This window comes from Trachemys scripta, chromosome 16, assembly GCF_013100865.1.
Source record: "Trachemys scripta elegans isolate TJP31775 chromosome 16, CAS_Tse_1.0, whole genome shotgun sequence".
NCBI lineage: Eukaryota > Metazoa > Chordata > Testudines > Emydidae > Trachemys > Trachemys scripta.
Genome location: NC_048313.1, coordinates 17,670,765 through 17,689,606, shown reverse-complemented (window position 1 = coordinate 17,689,606; position 18,842 = coordinate 17,670,765). Strand labels below are relative to the sequence as shown.

Below are 18,842 nucleotides of genomic sequence, written 5' to 3'. Positions count from 1 at the left end.
TCTTCCTGGTCCATTGAGCTGAATTTGCCACTCCCACTCTTTGGATCCCTCCATTGGCTTACCCTTGGACAGTGCATCAAGTTCAAGCCTCTCTATTCTGATTTGATGATGTTTTTGCATCCCCTTCGTGCGAGAGTAAACAGGTACACAAGGAACAGAGCTACAGAGAATTAGGCCCCCCCATTGTCTGTGTCTCTCTTCAGGGCAAGGACTGTCTTTATTTTTGTGTCCTGCACAGTGCTGAGCACAGATTTTAACTACTAATAAAATACTGTTTGATAATAATTACTCACCATAATCACTACATCTTATTGAAAAATATCACTAAATAGAGGTAACAGTCATGTAGAACAACAAGGAGTCTGGTGGCACCTTAAAGACTAACAGATTTATTTGGGCATTTTATGTCATGTAGAACATTTTATAAGTTATATAAGGCTCTGCTTCCTTCCTCGGCTCTCTCCCTTTTTGTCTTGGTGTTATTTCACGGCTCTCAGGGGCTGATTACAGCAACATCACTGTAGAATTTGGCTAAGAAAAGCCATAAATCTTTGGTGTTTGAGTGGCTATTGGGCTTCTCACTCACCCTCTCCCTGGCTCACATTTTAAAGTATGTTTGCTTTGATAGTTGTTGTTAATTCCTTTAATCATAAAAATTATACATATGTAAATAAATGAATAAACCGATCCTCCAATTGAGATTCTATTAAAGGGTTTTGCCATCCAGATTTCCAGAGAGGGAATATTTAGCATACAGCTGAAAAACAGAGGATTCTTTCTAACATAGCTGTTGACATGATGGTAAATTTTGCTGCTGCTGTGATTAATATTTGACATTCAGCTGCCATTTTGTTTTTCCAAAATTATCCAGAAATGCAGAACATAACAATGAATAATTAATCAAATGTAACGTGGGTGCGGTGGCTTGGCAAGTTCTCTGAATCTATCAATCGGTCCTAACTCAGGTATGGGAGAGTTGACAAACCAAAGCATTCCTCAGATAGTTTGCACATGAGCAGCTCACCCAGCCAAACCCTGTCTACTCCAGCACATCCTTGCAAGCACCGCACACCTGGGTGAGTCCTGTACATCTGAGCAATCACTGCACACCACGACAAGCCCCGCCCACTCAGGCAGACCCTGCACAATTGGTCAAATTCCAGAGACCCATGCAAGCCCTCCCTACAAGGTTTTCCCCTAAACTGCAGGGGGAGATGATGACTAAATGCATACACAAAGTGTTTTACATGAGAGTGGCAATGAGAGATTTGTGTTTGATTCTTCCTGAGGTTGGCAGTCTGCCATTTCCTCCCCCCCCCCTTACATGTACAGTTGCTTAATGATCCCCTTTTGTACAGTAGAAGTGCAAGGGGGTGGGAAAGGGGAGGGACAAAGGGAAGGGACTTCCATTGTCTTTTGAAGGATTAAGTAAAGAAATATTTAAGGGCATCAAGTTTTCTTTGTGTAGTTTCCTCCGCTCCAGTGGCAGAAAACATAGATGTCAGGGCTGCACGTGACACAGACAGTCCTAGTGTCTCTCTGATGTAATCAGACTGAATAAACAGCTCTGTTTTTCCTCTCGCACCATGGTGTTCTCTGTCCTTAGCATTTTCATATGTTCATGGAGCTGAATCTAAATCTGATGTGTTATTTCAGGATCCTCAGAGGAAATGCTGAGTTCACTACAGATGGTTTGACACACACACTGAGCCGTGTTCAATTTGGACCACAGATTCTGGCAAATGTTAACAAAACTGAGGTGCCACTGATCTGTCCGAGGTTGGGGGGCAAGCCTGTTGCATGGCACTACATTACTCCTTCCAGTGCTCTCTGAGGCACCACTCTGTATTGCTTTCGTCAGTGGGGTGTAGTGGATAGAGCACTGGACTGGAACTCAGGAAACCTGGCTTCTATTCCTGCCTCTGCCACTGTCCTGCTGAGTGAGCAAATTTCAATTGAAATGAAATTAATTGGCAGCAAGTTTAAAACAAACGGAAGGAAGTATTTCTCCACGCAGCGCACAGTCAACCTATGGAACTCCTTGCCAGTGGATGTGAAGCCCAGCACTATAGCAGGATTGAAAAAAAGAACTAGATACATTAATGGAGGATAGGTCCATCAATGGCTATTAACCTCTGTTTGCCAGAAGCTCGGAATGAGCAACAGGGGATGGATCGCTTGATGATTACCTGATCTGTTCATTCCCTCTGGGGCACTTGGCATTGGCCATTGTCGGAAGACAGGATACTGGGTTAGATGGACCTTTGGTCTGACCCAGTATGGCCATTCTTATGACCTTGGGCAAGTCACTTTCCCTCCCTGTGCCTCAGTTTCCCCATCTGTAAAATGGGGATAATGATACTGACCTTACTTCAGAAAGCACTTTGTGATCTACTGTTGAAAAAAGGCTATATGAAAACTAGGTGTTATTGTTTTTCACTATTCCTTGAGACTTTTACAAGGCAATAGCAGATGAATCTACACGTTTAGAGTTATAGATTTTAGCACTAGCTCAGGATTGAAAAACCACTCTAGAAATTTTACCAGGCCAGAGGTTTTTCCTTTGGTATTACTGAAAATAATTACTTTTTAATAAGGAGTTTCTCCATTACTGTATAAGATCTGCAGAGGGCGACTCCCAGCTGAGACAAGTTATATAGAATTCTTACCAGCAAGCTGATAGAGTTCAGCACAGCACCTAATAGGTCAATCGGGAAGGTGATTTCCAATAAAGACCAGTTCAACACAGCTGCTTCCTGTTCAGCCAGAGATATGTGACTCCCAGCTGAATGCAAGGCCAGTAGGGGGTGACTTCCAGAGGAGACTATCTCCTTCCAGCTTCTACCAGCTCAGGCAAGGGTAAACTGCCTTCTGGATTATTTCATATAGCTGCTCCATACAGACCCACACCAGAGTCCAAGTTTGAGTCTTGGCTGTGGTAACACAAAGGCCTTGATCCTCCAAGTCCTTACAGGTTGTGCAGAGTTGTTGGGCTGCAGCACAAGTGTAAGTGGAGACTATGCATGAGCACAGGTAAGGTGAGCTGATGTGCATAGTCCTTCATACTCACTGGAAGTAAATCCCAAGCCCACTCCCTTAATCTCAAGAATGCAGAATATATAACATGCAGGGTGTGGAGGAGCTATGGGCTTAAATGCAATTCTCTTCAGTGCAAGTGACACACTGAGTTATACACGCCCGTCTTAGGATCTTACTACAAGGCTGGGGAAACCTGGCAAACACACCACAGTGCTCTTATTAATGCAGGATTAGGGTCTCCTGCATTCCCTGTCGTGCGTATAATTTTTTACCTTGCATTTGTGCATGCAGCTGGGCCTCCAGATTAGATAGGGGACTCTACTGGTTGGTTGTCTGCTCTAGTATTTGTCAACCCTCTGGCAATATAGCATTTTCACAGCCCACCTCACCTGAAATCCTGCACTGAAGTAATAATCTTCACAGCCGGGAAATGATTGTGATGTGAAAAATTCAGCAGTATGATGTCGCTTCCAGGGTCAAACAAGACGAGCAGAAGGCAGCCTGTGGGAGAGGAAACCTGAGTTCAAACCTTCTTGAATCATACTCACATGGCTGAGTAAAGAGGTAATGAACAGGGGAAGGTTTACAGTTAGATTTGATCTGTTTGAAAGTTTTCTCCAGTATGGAAGCACTTTAAAAAACAACAACAAAAATCCGCTTGTTTTCTGCAATTTTCAGTATTGTCATGCCAGCCTCCAGGAAGTGGTGATTCAGCTTTTCAACAATGAACCATCCTCTGCACTGACACCTTTTTGGAGATGGTGTATCTAGGATTGACATTCCAGTCTGGCCAGGGTGTTACCCGTCTAGATGGGTTAGTGATGCAGTTAATAGAATACCACCTCTTACCACAGCTGGAGGAGCATCTTGGCAACCCTGTGTTTGGGTTAGCTACCCAAGTCGCAGTGCCACCCTTAGGTCTCTCAAGGAAACTAAGAAAAATGGAATGCTGCCATTGTTTCACATCAGCGTCTGGGATTTGGATTTCAGGCTGCGTCCGCTTCCAAGGCCTCAGTTTAGAAGACTTGGGATTAAATTAGGTTGGTTGTTCAGGACATGTTGCATTTGACTTGCAAACCAAGTAGCAGCAAGTTCGCCAGGCATGGAGGTTCCGGATTGGTCAGCTGTTCTGTGTGATCTTAGGCCACATAAGGCTTTGAAAATCCATTATGTGAACTGCTAGTAGTTTCTCAGATGAAAATAATTGTATGTCACTTTAAATGTTCAGTCAGTCAGCCTTTCGGATGCATTTCACTGTTACGACTCATTATGAGGCCAAATGAGTGGTCTGACTGAGTGGCAAAGTGATGACCCTGCCAATAGAAATGCAAAAGTACGTTTCTGTTAGGACTTTCTCAAGCTGAAAAGAAATGGCCAGTTGCCAATTCCATGAATGGGACAGGTGAACAGGACATATAGCGGTCCAGAACCGGGCTTCGTACCCTCTAAATATCTCTTTTGGAGACGCAGTTATAAGACAAGCATCGTGGGTGTGGCAACAGCTAGGTCCAAACTCATGCAGCAGCTGGAAGAGGAGGAAGAGCAGGGATTCTGACTTCCCTGTGGTTAATAATTTTCTGGTATGTGTGTGTTTAAATTTGACTCGCCTCTGCTGGCATTGAAGAAAAGAATAAAAAGGCTCCCAAAGGACCTATAAACCCTTTTGTGATCAGTGTTGTGTTGCTTGGGGAGAATGTGTAACATTTGGTCACTGCCCCGTCCCTTTCCCTGTGTGAGGAAAGTGGGGGGTGGTTCAAGTTAGTACAGCAGTCTGTCATAAAGACCAGGTTTCTCGCTCTCTGTTTATATCTGTCTCTTACTATGTCTGCCAATCACTCTGTGTGATTTCAGTACTTTTTAGTAGGCTTGGTCTCTCCTAGAATGTTGTGTTTCAGTTTGTCACTCTCTTTATAGTTCACGGAAACACTGCGATCAGTCCCTGACTCCAGATACACATCCTCTTATGGGATCTTTAAGCAAGGATCGCATTGTGATCACCCCCACTGCCATATGCTCTCTAGACTTCCTGCCTCCTTTTAAATGACCAGAGGTGCAATAATTTTAATGGAAGATGGGTGTCTAAATCCCCTGCGCTGTTTTGAAAATCTCTAACCAGATTATGGTCATATTCTACATTGTAATCTTGACCTCTCCTTCTTATGGGAAAAAGGAGAAATTCAGTCTTTGATAATATAATACCTAGCTTTTATATAGTGCTTTTCATCAGTAAATCTCAAACATAAAAAATATGGGGAGATGGCAATAAAGGAGAGTCTGAGTTGGGCAAGAAAGGACTCAGATAACCATTTTATCTCCGATAAATACTTCACAAGTGAAATTAAAGAATGGATATGCTAGGATGAGCTCATTCCGTCCTAGATTATATTACACTTAATCAACATTAGAATTAACAGAACTATAGTTGCACCCCATCACAACAGGGACCTTATTGGAGCAATGATACTGACCTGCTTTGTAAAGTGCTTTGAGATCTATGGATGAAAAGCGCTAGATGAGAGCTAAAGCTTATAGTTACTGTTGTGTGGGATGCTGTACAAATGTAAAATAAAATATAGTCCTTGTCCCTCACAGCTTACAACTTTCAACGGGGCAAAATGTGACAGGTGGGGTCAGAATGTAATTGGATGTGGAAGGAGGAGGATGAGGATGGCAGTAAAAGGAACACAAGAACTCACCCATCTTCCAGGCATGATGGCTCTACCTTTCCAGCAATTTCTTTTACAAAAGTAACTGCTGCTTTCAGCCATCATCAGCCTCTCCATCTGTGCTAGGCATGTCATCAGCTATTTGAATAGCTTCAAACCACAAGTTATGGCGGAGATACTTTTCATAAAACATGTTGAAACAAAAGCTGCACATGAATAAATGTATATTGGTGCCTGACAAGGCTTAAATGGGAAACAGTTTTACAGAGAGGGATTCTATTAATATCATCCACACCTGGGGATAAATACAGCTTCTTACTGTCTGCTGAGGGGAAGCCAAAAGATAAGGAGATGACAAAACACAACTTTAAATGTTCTCTGAGAAGGTATACATATAATAACGAGTCATTGGTAAAACAAAGTTTCAGCTGGAAAAGAAGGAAGCTGTTAGGATTCTTGGAGCTTAATTGTTCAGAGGTTCTTTGCAAAAAAATGCAAAGTATTGGGGATTTGAAGGAGATTCCAAATCTACTCTTTCATGAAAGTCTTGCAAGTTCCATGCAAACATCTACCTGTCCCTCCCTATTTTTGTCAGATCTCAGCTACATATGTGCAACCCTCATTGACTTCAGTGGGATTTCAGTCTAGCTGAGAGTATATTTTACCCCTGGGTCTCTTGACTTTCTTTACTAAATATTTGCATCAGGAAGCATGGCCATTTCTCGAAGTGGAGAGACACAAGGCAGCGACAGATTCTCAAAACAGAGCTCCCCTGATTAGACATGGAACAAAGCCAGGGATAAGTACAAAGTATTGGACTGGGATGTTAATAAGAAGCTGAAATTCTCTGGGCCTGAGTCTGGTGCAAGCAAATCTCTCTTCCTTTGCATTGATATTTTGGAAATCTGTGGTGCTATAGTTATTGGAATGAGGCACCATTGTGTGAAATGTGGCAGCCTTTACCATTTGGGCAGCAAATGTGACTTGGAAATGGATCTCAGCTAATTTGATCTCACTTAAGAAAATCATAGAATATCAGGGGTGGAAGGGACCTCAGGAGGTCATCTAGTCCAACCCCCTGCTCAAAGCAGGACACCTCTCCCTTCCTCCCCCCCGGGAACTGCTGATTAAGGGAACTTGTGGCTACAATTACTGCAAAGAAATGTACAATGATATTTCTTTCAGGCTCCTTGGAGGCCAGGAGGAGTTATGGGTCACAAGGGCAGGGGGTCACTGGTGTTACCTATCTTCTTTTATGCCCCATAAAGGTTTGAATTGTGGTTTGTGTTCTCCTCACGCTCTGACAGAAGCCTCTGGGATTACAAAGTGCTAAAACTGCCTGGCAACAGATGAGAGGTTACTGAAATCACTGAGGGCAGACAGGGAAAGGTGGAGGATAGGATAACTCATACCCTGTTCTTGCCAGTTAGGTCCCTTTAATGTTTTTTGTCTAGGAATGTAGGATTTGCCATACTCCATCAGTGCTCTGTACTGCCATACTCTTGTCTCCAGCAGTGGCTAATACCTGATGCTTCAGAGGAGAATGAAAACCCCCATAATGCAACTGGCCAATGTACAATTCTGTGATGGCATGAGGCCCAGTGATATTCTATACCTCTTTGCAATATGGTGAAATGCTTTGTAGTGCATTCCATATCTATTGCAACACTACAGTCTCTGATAGGTCCCGCCTTTGTGCATAATGCGTGTTGCTTGTCTACATTAGTTGTTCAGTCTGGATTGGATTCAGAACTGTTTTCCAAATACAAATTGTACAGTAGATTTTTGGGCCACATTGTCAGCTGGTGTAGACTGTCGAAACTCCATTGAAATCTGTGGAGCTATGCTGGTTTACAACAGCTCGGAATCTGTGGCCCTTAACCTCTCAGGCCTGCCTCTAGAGAGACAGGTTGGGAGGTGGAGAGGAACCACATGCTGACTGAAGGGGGGCTTTTGCAACTGAAATGGGACTTTGGAGGGGAACTCCCAGATTTATCTGGGGATTTGAGAGGTCTCTGGTGCCCAGAACTCAAGTGGAATATCAGAACTTAGTCCCTCTCCTGTTCCTAAAAAGTATTTGGTATGCATTGCACTTGCTACTGCATTTCCTTACTCTAAAGACTCTAAAATTCCAAATTAAAAAAAGGGACAGTGAACGCAAAGGCAGGATAAATAGCTGCAGTGATCTGAGCTGAAGAGCTGGAAGCTCTATTCATGTATTTAGAAAGACTCTGAAGGTTCCTAGCAGCAGCTGCAGCACAAAGCCTCGCACATTAATTCGGAGACTGCCAGAAATAGGACTGTCAGGCCTGAAATATCACTGCCTTTCATTATTCTTTAATGTACATTACCATTGCCACTTTATTACAGACTAGGATATGTTCTCCATAACTGCTCTGGAGGTACGAGGAATCCTTGCGCTCCAGTGAAGTGAGGCAATAGGAGGGGACCCTATGGGCTTTAATGGACTTGTGAACTAATCTGCAGTAGCCTGACCTATGAAGTAGAGAGGTTATATTGTATATTTATGACATTGGGAAGGGAGATGAGTAGGACCCAAGGATCAGAGACTTAATGGCTAAACTGAAGTGATCTTAAAGGGCAGCAAGAGACCCTGGGTCAGAGAGAGTTGGGGGCTTTGCCCAAGTGCTGGGCAAGCAGATGCGTGCATAGAGAAAAGTGGACTCAGTTTAGTGAATTCAAGGTGTTAGCAGCACCCTGCTGAAATGAAAACCAAGTATGGCCCTGGCTGGAGCAAGGTGTTAGGTATCATGAGTCCAGGTGGACTTGGAACAAGGTCTGGGTATAAGGAGTAGGGGAAAATAGGAACAAATGCAGGCAGAAAAGTCAGGAGGAGAGAACTCCACTATCGATCCATCCCCTGCAGGGGAAAGCATGCTGGAGTAATCTGCATGTATATAATAAAACTGACACTCAAAGCTGCCGTGAATAATTCAGTAGGAGCTGTGATCTCAATTACAGTGCATGTCCCAGAGGTACAAACAGAGAGAGAGCGGCTCAGGACCATTCTGTGCCATTCTGAAAGGGCCATGACAGATGGGGCTTGCATCACCGTAATCAAGTCACACTTCACATGGTTATTGCTTTTAAAAAGAGGGACCCAGTGGGTGAATGAGTCCAACGTGCCGCTTGTTGCTTTCAAATGATCCAGCTTGTTTCAGTCAGCCAGGCTGGTGCTTCTGTGTGAATGAGGAATTAGAAAGTGGGCGTGGAACAAGAGAGGTGAGTAACCCCACTCCATGTGTTCAGTCCATCCACTCACCACAGCAGCACACTGGAATTCCCCTCACCCTTCCAGACCAGTCTGCAACCTTACATTGCCAGGCCTAATGTGGCCATCTCTCAGGTAAGACCCAGGATTTAACTCTCCATTTCCAAAGTCAGGCCACGATCCGGAGAGAGATGGCTACTCTGTAGTGATACCAAAACTACAAATGCATTATTTTCCCAAAGTGCAGACACTTTCTTTTCACCTATAGTTTGTGGTTGAGTTTTACAGATACTGCTGTCAAGCTTACAGAAGTGACTCTAAAAATGATATGCTGCTGTTCCATGTCTTTCCCCTTCAGTGATTTTCAGATAAGTAGACTGCACCGTTCGTTTATAACTCAAAATCTTCCAGCTGGCATCGCAAACTCAGCCTCCTCTCAGAAAATCAAGCTGTGCTCTCCCTATTTCCTACATCATCACCAACAGTAAAGATTCTTGGATCTGAGCTTAGCTGACAATGTATTTGAAAACGGGGGGGATGCAACAGACTCCAGTTCGCTCCTTCACATCTTTATTGGCACTGAAGCAATGGTGAGAACAGAAATTTTGCTTTTGTGAATAAATTAAGCGGCTAGGACTCAGTAGATATGCAGGGAGCAGATTTGTGCAGAAGAATTTTTCTAACACTAAACCAATATCAAAGCTCTTTTGGAATCTCTCTGTCTCTAACGCTACCTGCCTGTGTTTCAACTGATGTCCCATCTCAGCAGTGTAGTGGCAACCAGCAAGAAACTCGGAAATCTCAATTTGAATGAACTATTAAAAATCCCTCTCCTGCATTGCAGATGCATACCTGCACCCAGCTATGGGATGCTGGCCTTCCTTCCTGCATAGCAGTAATTCTTTTAACTGAATACCGTGTAGTCCTTGGATAGAATAATCACAGCAAGCCTAGTATGTATCTATCTCCTGGTTTCATACAGAGCCCTGAAAATGTAGCAATAACAGAGGAAAAGCTCTCTTATCTTTGTCTCCAGTTGTTTCAAGGTCATTGAAGACACCAAATTATGCCAGCAGTTTTTCAGAAGACAACCAGGTCATTCTTATTGGTGAAAGAAGAGAGGAATTGAATTCATGCATTTGGCTGACCACGGTGTAGCATCACCATGTGCTTACATAGCTGGTAGGTGTTACACCATTTCTTCTGCATGGTGTTTCAAATCACATCTTGGACACCACTCTCTTGGGCTAGGACTGCTCCAGACAGATTCTTCTATAGAATAATAATAATATAATCCAAAAAGATCAGCAGATTCCTTATGAAGGAGGACAGGTCAGTTTCTTGGATGGAGAAGTGTGTGTTCTCTGTTGTCTGAGGAATTCAGATAATGTTTTAATTATATTTTCCATTGATTGTTTTGGTGAAATGCAAGTAATTAGTCTATGTTTATTATATGGGCCTTATCACATTTGTATCTGTGCCTTACAAACATTAATACATTTAACACCTTTCAACTCCCCTGGGGATTAGGTTTTATTATCACCATTTTACAACTGGGGGAAGTGAGGCATGGAGAGAATAAGTGACTTGCCCAAGGTCACACCAAATGTCTGGACCATCACTTTAGATTCCAGTCCGGTGCTTTAACCCCAGTGCCACCCACTCACTGGAATGTCTGTTGTGCTGGTCAGGAGGATTGTCCAGCTGAGAAGAGTTTAATGCATTAATACAGACGTTTCCTGTAATGAAATGTGTTGAAAGATTGCCAAACTAAACTGCATGATCTAGAGCTGAGAGAGAGTCTCCAATGCCTCTTCTAATATTACATCTCAGCTTCCTCGTCCTGCTTCCAGCACTACCCTGCACAAGCTCCCCGTGCATGATATATTCCAGCATATATATTAGGGATGGAGAATATGCAAAACTTCCAGTTATGATCCAAATGTGGCCAGAACATGTCATCATAGGTCTGTGTTTTACCATATCTTACAGAATAGTGGTTATCCATGAGCGATGTAGGTTACCAAATCTAGAGATGGTGGTAAATCTATGTAGATTTCAATATATTGGGAGCAGGAGACTTTCTCTTATTCGGTGTTTGTACAGTGCCCAAAACAATGAAGGCATCAACCTAACTGGGGGTGTAACACAAAGTTAATTTAATAATTTGTGTCCTAGGTTACCTCATTTTTCCCTTAAACATGCAAGTTTTTATTCTTATAGTAGATAGTATATTTCGATGCATATCAAAAGCAGATGAAATAGAAGGAAACATTCATAATATACTGTCTAGTACTTATTCGGAGCAGATGCTAACCACTTCATGGGACCTAAGACATAGATAGTTGTCCTGCAGAAGTTACACATGGGTAATACCCTTGATTCTTGCATCTGAAGAAGTGAGGTTCTTACCCACGAAAGCTTATGCTCCCAGTACTTCTGTTAGTCTCAAAGGTGCCACAGGACCCTCTGTTGCTTTTTACAGATTCAGACTAACACGGCTACCCCTCTGATACTTGACACCCTTGATTCTGTGCATGGAGATACTTCCAGAAAGGCTTTGAGAATCTTATATTGTTCTGTATTTTACATGACTTACTTTTGTGAAATTGTGGCATTGTGGGGCTATCCTACATGGCTGTGCGTACTGTATGATTGGATATCTTACAAGATTGTGTGTCTAGCATGGCTGCAAATCAGTATGAGAGGGAGAGTCCAATGAGACCAAAGTAAAGGGGAGAAGAAAAGGTGACATTTTCTTTTCAAGGAATGCCATCACCATTTTAGATAAGCTGATAACTAAACGGTGGGGTTTTATGGAAAGTGTAGAACCAATAAATTCCATTATACAGTTCTGCTATACTGGCAGGATTATAGTGCCAGATACTCTCCAATGGTGAGTATTTTTATCATGCCAGGAAAATTATTAAGATGCTGCAGACTATAAGAGTCTCTGCACATTTCTCTCACCACATCCCCTTATAACTGTCGGTCTATATTATTCAGAACATGATTATTTGAGGTTAATATAGTAAAAAATCATCAGTTCTAGGAATTGGAAACATGCAATCTTTCTAATACCTTTAGCATGTTATATATTTCATTTTCAAATTTGAAATGTCTTTTGTGACTGGATATACAGAACCCTTTACCTCGCAGGACCGTTTTAATCTCCTTGGTAGTTTAGTGGAGTGGCACAAAGGGAATGAGCCAAAGGCCAGGAATTGGTCCATTGCTTTTAGAACCTCCAGGCGAGACACTCCAACTTACAACGGCTCACTGGGTTACGTTAACTGATTCAGTAAATCAGAGTGAAAAGGTTACACAGGGATTTCCCAGCCCTGGCCATGTTAAGTACCTAGGGAAAGCAGAAGGATGTTATTCATTGCATATTCCTTCCATCCTTCTCCTGATGCAACTGAGTATGGACTAAGCCCTTATGACTAGTTGATTAAGAAAGGTTAAATGGAGAGGGCCACAGTTCCATGCAGTGTATTTTACGGACGTTAGCCACTGAATTACTAAAAAGCCTAATTAGCTCCTATGGGGCCCTATAGTTGTATCTTTAAAATTAGAAGAAATAAATACCTAAATTTACCCTGCAAATCTGAGCTAACTTCAACAGCATGACATTAATTAGCACTCTAGCTTGCTATCTGCACTCTGATAGCTGAGTGATTTAAGAGGTGATCAATAACAATATCTTGGCTTTCTTCATCGCAGTGCACTTTACAGACCCAGGGCAAGATGCATTCCTTGGCCTCTGGCCACAGAGGGTCTGTTGGAAATGGGGGCTGAATGGTGCAAGCTGCCTGTGAGGATTGGGCTGGAACTTCACAGTGCAGCCTATGAAGTTGGTAGCTCTAGCCGGTAGAGAGAAGGGATGGGAGTAGGCCAGCTTGAAGCTGCCCTTATTCAGGGCTTTTCCCAGACAACCTCCAGGGATTTTAATGCTGCCCTTCCCCAGCCAAACGGACCTGAAGAAGGACAATGATGGTACAGCTGTTTGTGATTCACACGGGTGGATCCTTTCTAGCAAGGAGGTTCCTGTGGAGGCAGGAGATGAAGTTTGTACCACCCTGTGCCTGCAGGTCTGAATCTGGCCTTAAATGTGCAGCAATCCTTTCAGCAGCTTCTGAGTCAGAGGGAAGTGCATCGACCGAGGCCATGTATACGCTACAAAATTGTGTTGACCTAACTTATGTCGGCATCCAGCCAGCGCAGTTATCAGATCGCTTGTGTGTGCGCACTCTTGGCTCCTTGTGTCAGCAGTGCGTGTCCTCACCAGGAGCTCTTGTATCAATTGTATTGTCAGTGTGGGGCATTGAGGGACAGCTCCTGAAAGCCTGTAACAGTTGACATAAGCAATGCAGTGTCTGCACTGATGCTGCGTCGATGAGGTGCTTTTACTGTTCTGCTGCAGTGCTGTACATGCAGACATGGCCTTACTTGGCGTAGAGAAGCACTTACATTGGCAGAAGACAAATTTAAGTGAAAACACTTCCACAGGTCGATACGAGGCGGTTTACGTCTACCTAACTGTGTCGTGTAGACCAGGCCCTAAGTTACCAATACCACTTCCTGAGACTCTGGGGTGTTCCTTGGAAGTCTCATCCAATGCTACTTAACTTCTGATATCAGATGAGATCATATGGTATGGCTAATGGTGATATCTGACAAGGCCAAGATAGTGTGGTTGCAGGCCATATCTTCTGCCACAGATTTGAGTTTAAGCACTACGTTTTAGGATGTTGCATTAATAGGAAAACTATTTAGAAAGAGAGAGATTTCAATGGGGCTTATGGCCCTAAATCCATTCGTTACTTCTGTACATCTCCATGGTGTTGAGCCGTCCTGCTTTTGATAGATTGATGCTGCATCAACATGTAAGAATAATAAGACCAAGAGGCAGCGTGGGTGAGGAATCTAGATCTCATTTCCTTATGCAGCAGTTGCAACATATAAAACACACCCTGGGCATCTCTAGGACTTCCCCAGATAGATTCTTCTATAATCCTCCTCCTCCAAAAAGATCATCAGATTCCTTAAGAATCAGGACAGTCCAGTTTCTTGGCTGGAGAAGACTAAAGGATGTGCCTCATTCAGACAATATGGAGATAGCACTCCATGTCAAAAAGCATATGAGAGGCACTTGGATTTGTTAATGCAGCTATTCACACAGCAAAACCACAGTGAAGCAATTAACTGTGAAACATTTCAGAAGAACTTCCCTACTTTAAATGTACAATTCATTATCATTGCCATACTTAGGGTGATCCAAATGCATAGAAACATGTTGCCAGAATTGGGGAGTTCCCCAGACTGGAAGGGAAATGAGGAAGGCAAATGTATTTATGTGGCTAGCCTGCTCTTCCTGCACAGCCTTTGAGTCAGAAAGTGGTGAGGCAACACCCTGGCCATTATGACTGAAATCTCATAAGTACAAAGCAGACACCAAGGAGCCGTCCAAAAGGTAGGAGTGCGATCCTGTGGGCTGAACATAGGACTGGGACTCGGGAACTCTACATTTCTAATCCTACCCTGGCACTGTTTTTCCTCAGTGGCCTTGAATAAGCCACTTGTTGCCTCAGTTTACCCATCTGCAAAAGGAGGATAATATTTACCTAACTCACAGGATGTGTTTGTAAACGCAGAACGTATAGAACGTAATAGGTGCTAGGGAAGGGGGATTTTGCTGCTGTTTCCAGTCATCTTGGAGGTGAGAAAGGAGCCAGTCCTCATAGAGGTTCATCGACAGAGCAGCCATAGAAACAAGGATTGCCACATTTACAATCCTGGAGATGGGAACTACAGGACAAAGAACAGAGAATAAGCCATTTTACTGAACTCTTGTCATCTCATTCCCATGTCCAGTTAATCTCAGCAGAGAAGAGTCTTGGTTTGAAACCAGAAAGACATCCAGAGTCCTCTTCGGGCTATTCTTGCTACTCAGAGTACATAGATTTATGTGCAGCAGTACTAAATTTTCACCAGTGAAGATGCCAGTTAAATTCCAAATTAATTATTTGTGACTTGGAATAATCCTAGATTCTCTCCAAAATGGCAGTTGGAGCAAGGGAAATAAATGACTTGTTTCTTGATGGATTGTCCTGTGTGTGGATACTTAATTCTACAGTATGAACACACACACTAGAACTAACGCTGTGTCCTAATTATATAATGATTCTGGAGGTGAATATTGAGTTTAAATCATCGAGGCCAGTATGAGCTTGTGGCCTCCTGGGCAGAACCCCAGTAATAGTTATACCAAAACTCAACCAGTTTCTAATCCCAAAGTAAAAACTCCTCATATGGCCCCAAAATAATTAGTTTAATGCCTTCTTTCCCAACATATGCCCCTGCTGACCAATATAAAATGGGCTTCTTTCTGTTTTCTGCTTTTTTTTACATTTTTCTACGCATCCAGGACCAGTCAATATAGCACGGTATGTTCTGGGATTACAGCAAATTCCTTCCAATTTCTTAGGGCTGGGCCATTTTGACATAGGTTCTGGTATAAATCTACTACGATAGAAATGCAACAAGCCCATAATGAAAAGCCATTAAACTCCTAGTAATAGTTTCTGTATCAACACAAAGGATTATTTGTATGATCTCCATGTTAGTTGCAATTTTGAGACATCAGAAGAAGTTGTGATTTCTGGAGACAGTAACGAAGAATTATCAATGAAGCTCATTCAGGCTCAAGGTATAATCAGAAGTACAATGGTATTTTTCCATCTTGACCTGCGCAATGAGCTGTAAGTCTGTAGCACTTAGCAATCTGCTACAACTCCATAACATCTGCGTATGGGGGAAAGCTATTGCTCAACGCCCAGGAATGCATAGCCAATGTGACAGCAATAGGAAATAACCTCAGAGATTATAGTGGGGGCCACGAAGGGGCAACGAATTCAAAACACAGACTGAATGTAAACAACATCTTAAGTGTGAAGGATTCCTGCTTTGAGAGGTCTCCGAACAGTGAGACCTCTCCGATCGTTAAATAAGTAAATAAGATGATTATTTAAAGATTTCGCCCCCCCCCCCCCCCAGAATGAAAGATAACATTCTTTCAAGTCAGTTGCTAATGGCCAACAGTAAAAATGCAGTTAATTGAGAGTTTTCTGCAGAGGTTACTGCCCAGTGTTCATTTTGTGTTTGTGCCTGTATGCCTGTGCAGATGTGGGGGGTTCTGTGTGTGTTAAGTGTCTTACTGTATATTTTTGAGTGTAGGGTGACCATAATGGGCAAGTGTGTACGTGTGTCCAGTTTTGTGTTAGAGGATGAGCTCTGGTACACTTCAGTTTTTAGCACTGACCTGATAGTCATTCCGTAATGAAATCTGCACCAGACAGTTTTGGGTTTTTTTTAAGTCAAAGGGGAAGAGAGGGAAATATCTTCCAAATAGCAGCACGGAGTGTGTTTTTCAGAATGAAAACAAGTGATATAAAGTGGTGACGTCTTTCTATCAGCATATATTCTCTGGGCCAAATGGAGGGTGAATCTAAACTGGTCTGACTAACATATAAATCTGACTCATGCCCACTTACTAACATGCAACTCTCCCCAACGCCTTCCACAATTAGTGGGCCAACCTAAGAGGTAGAGTAAAAGTGTGGGGCCTTGCTATTGCGCAGACGACTTCTCTCTTAATGATCCAACACAACAGCTGTGGCTGTAGCTAATGAATCTCAGAATCAAGTTCTCGGGAGTCAAGTGTTTTCAGTGGCAGGCTCTCAGCTGAAATTCTCTACTGCTGGAGAGCACGGTGAGCCAGAATCTTACCACTTTGAGGGGACTTGGCAAGATGCATCCCTTTGCACAGGCCTTCCTCATTAATGATGTATTCGGAATGTTCATCAGCACCTTTCCTGGAGATAAAATGAAAATAAACTAGTGAAAGAAGCTGGATCAGTGATGGAGGGGCAAAGATCATGGTGGAAATTGATGCTTTTTAATCTGTGTACAGGGCCGGCTCCAGGCACCAGCTTAACAAGCAGGTGCTTGGAGCGGCCAAGGGAGAGGGGCGGCACCTGCGGCAATTCGGGGGCGACAGGTCTCTCACTTCCTCTAGGAGCGAAGGACCTGCCGCTGAACTGCCGCCGCCGATCATGGCTTTTTTTTTTTTTTTTTTTTTTTTTGCTTGAGGCAGCAGAAATGCTGGAGCCGGCCCTGTCTGTGTATATGGCATCTGGATAACCTGGTGATGGGTTTAGAATCAATACATTCCTTAGTTCCATTGCTAAACCCTATCCTTACAGAAAAGGGGTGGAAGAGATAGAAGCCCTGATTCTCTGCAATGTCCAAACTGTGCTCTCTGCCACTCGCCCTGCCCTCTTCTCCTCCTGCCCGAACAACCCTCCTCCTCCCCTTTGTACCGAGTGGGGAAGGGCAGGGCAGCTGTAGGAGGTCGCTATAAGAATGGGAATCTCTGGCCAGTTTGAGGCCAATTTTTTACTACATAAAAGTGCAATGTGGCCTTAGTGGACTATAGATTCCAACTCTTAATTTCTACCCTGAATTAAAGCAGCCATTATAATCTGAGATAATGATTCCCGGACTGTGACACAACGTATTCTTAGATTCTTGTAAATGGGATCTGTTGGGGAGGGACAATAAGTTTTTCCAGATCTGATGGCTTCTTAAAGCTCATCACTTATTCTGCTGATACTCTCAGAGAGACGACACCAATCAGATTTAGGATTCTCCAACATCTTTGTTTTTTTCCACCCATGTGAAGGTGATTGCAACGTCCAGTGTAGACAGACAGGGAATTTGTAAATTGTCATTTGAATATGCAGAAGAGACCTTTGACCACAAAGAGGTCATGACATATGTTGGTTGCCAAAACCCCTGAGTTCTGCCATGACTCACAAGCTAACCGCAGAGGACAGCTGGCCATGCCTCTGAAATACAAGCCAGAAAGTTTTGAATGGCTTGTTAGTAAGAATGTGGCAGGCAAAAGGAGAACGCAAGAAAGGTTGCCCAACCCTCTATTCAGCTTTAGCCATTTTTATTCACAGGAGACAATGGCTTTCCAATGGAGCTATGGCTCCCAATGACCCTATCCATCCATCTGGAGAGGAACAATGCAGCGGGCCATGCACCTCTGCTAATTCCCCATGCAGTAGTTTGCACTGAGCATGCGTCTGTTACACTCTCAGAAAGCATTCAGTATTTTGGAACTCTAGCCCTTTAAGTCTAACAATAAACTTCTCTCTTACGTGGGACTGTCAAACAAATTACAGAATCAAGAGTGCAGACTGCCTCATCCCTCGGTTTACTGATACATGCAGAAAAGTGGTTTGAATGCGGTGTGGCATCCAATAATACTTATCAACCATCAGTAGCTTTGTTGTACTAAGGGTTCATCTCAAGCACACGTTTGCGCAAAGTGCTGTCAGTCGTAGCAGTAGGCTAAAACCAGTGGAGGGAAAGATTTTCAAAATGCGGTGTGTACATCTGCTCATTTTCAATGGTATTAGAATCTAGTTGTCTAAGACCATGTCTACACTATAAAATTGTGTTGACCTGACTTACGTCGCCATCCAGCCACCACAGTTATTAAATTGCTTGTGCGTGGGCACAGTTGGCCCCTTGTGCCGGCAGTGCATGTATTCACCAGGAGTGTGTGTATCAATTGTAATGTCAGTGCAGGGCATTGTCGGACGGCTCCTGAATACCAGTAACAGTCGATGTAAGCAACGAAGCATCTACGGTGACACTGCATCAACCTAATTACATTGACCGTGACTCTACGCCGTTACGAAATCGGTGTAGAGAGGTGCTTACCTCGACAGGAGCCAAATTAAAGTGAAAAACCTTCCATGGGTAGGTTGATGCAAGGCCTAAGAGAAGTCGATACCAATTTTATGGGGAAGCCTGGTGCTTCAAGTCTTTAT

The 18,842-nt window shown here is 43.3% G+C and overlaps 1 long non-coding RNA gene across 2 annotated transcripts; it reads right to left on the bottom strand.

The window, feature by feature from the left end:
- Window positions 1–421: 421 nt before the first annotated feature.
- Window positions 422–16,799, bottom strand: LOC117889264. 2 transcript variants are annotated; one of them, XR_004648427.1, is made up of 3 exons: window positions 16,726–16,799; window positions 3,429–3,540; window positions 422–1,936 (listed from the first exon to the last, which is right to left on the bottom strand). It is a non-coding gene; the product is annotated as an uncharacterized LOC117889264 (long non-coding RNA). The 2 variants fall into 2 exon arrangements; XR_004648426.1 differs by having other exon boundaries at window positions 422–1,933.
- Between the last annotated feature and the right edge of the window lie 2,043 nt (window positions 16,800–18,842).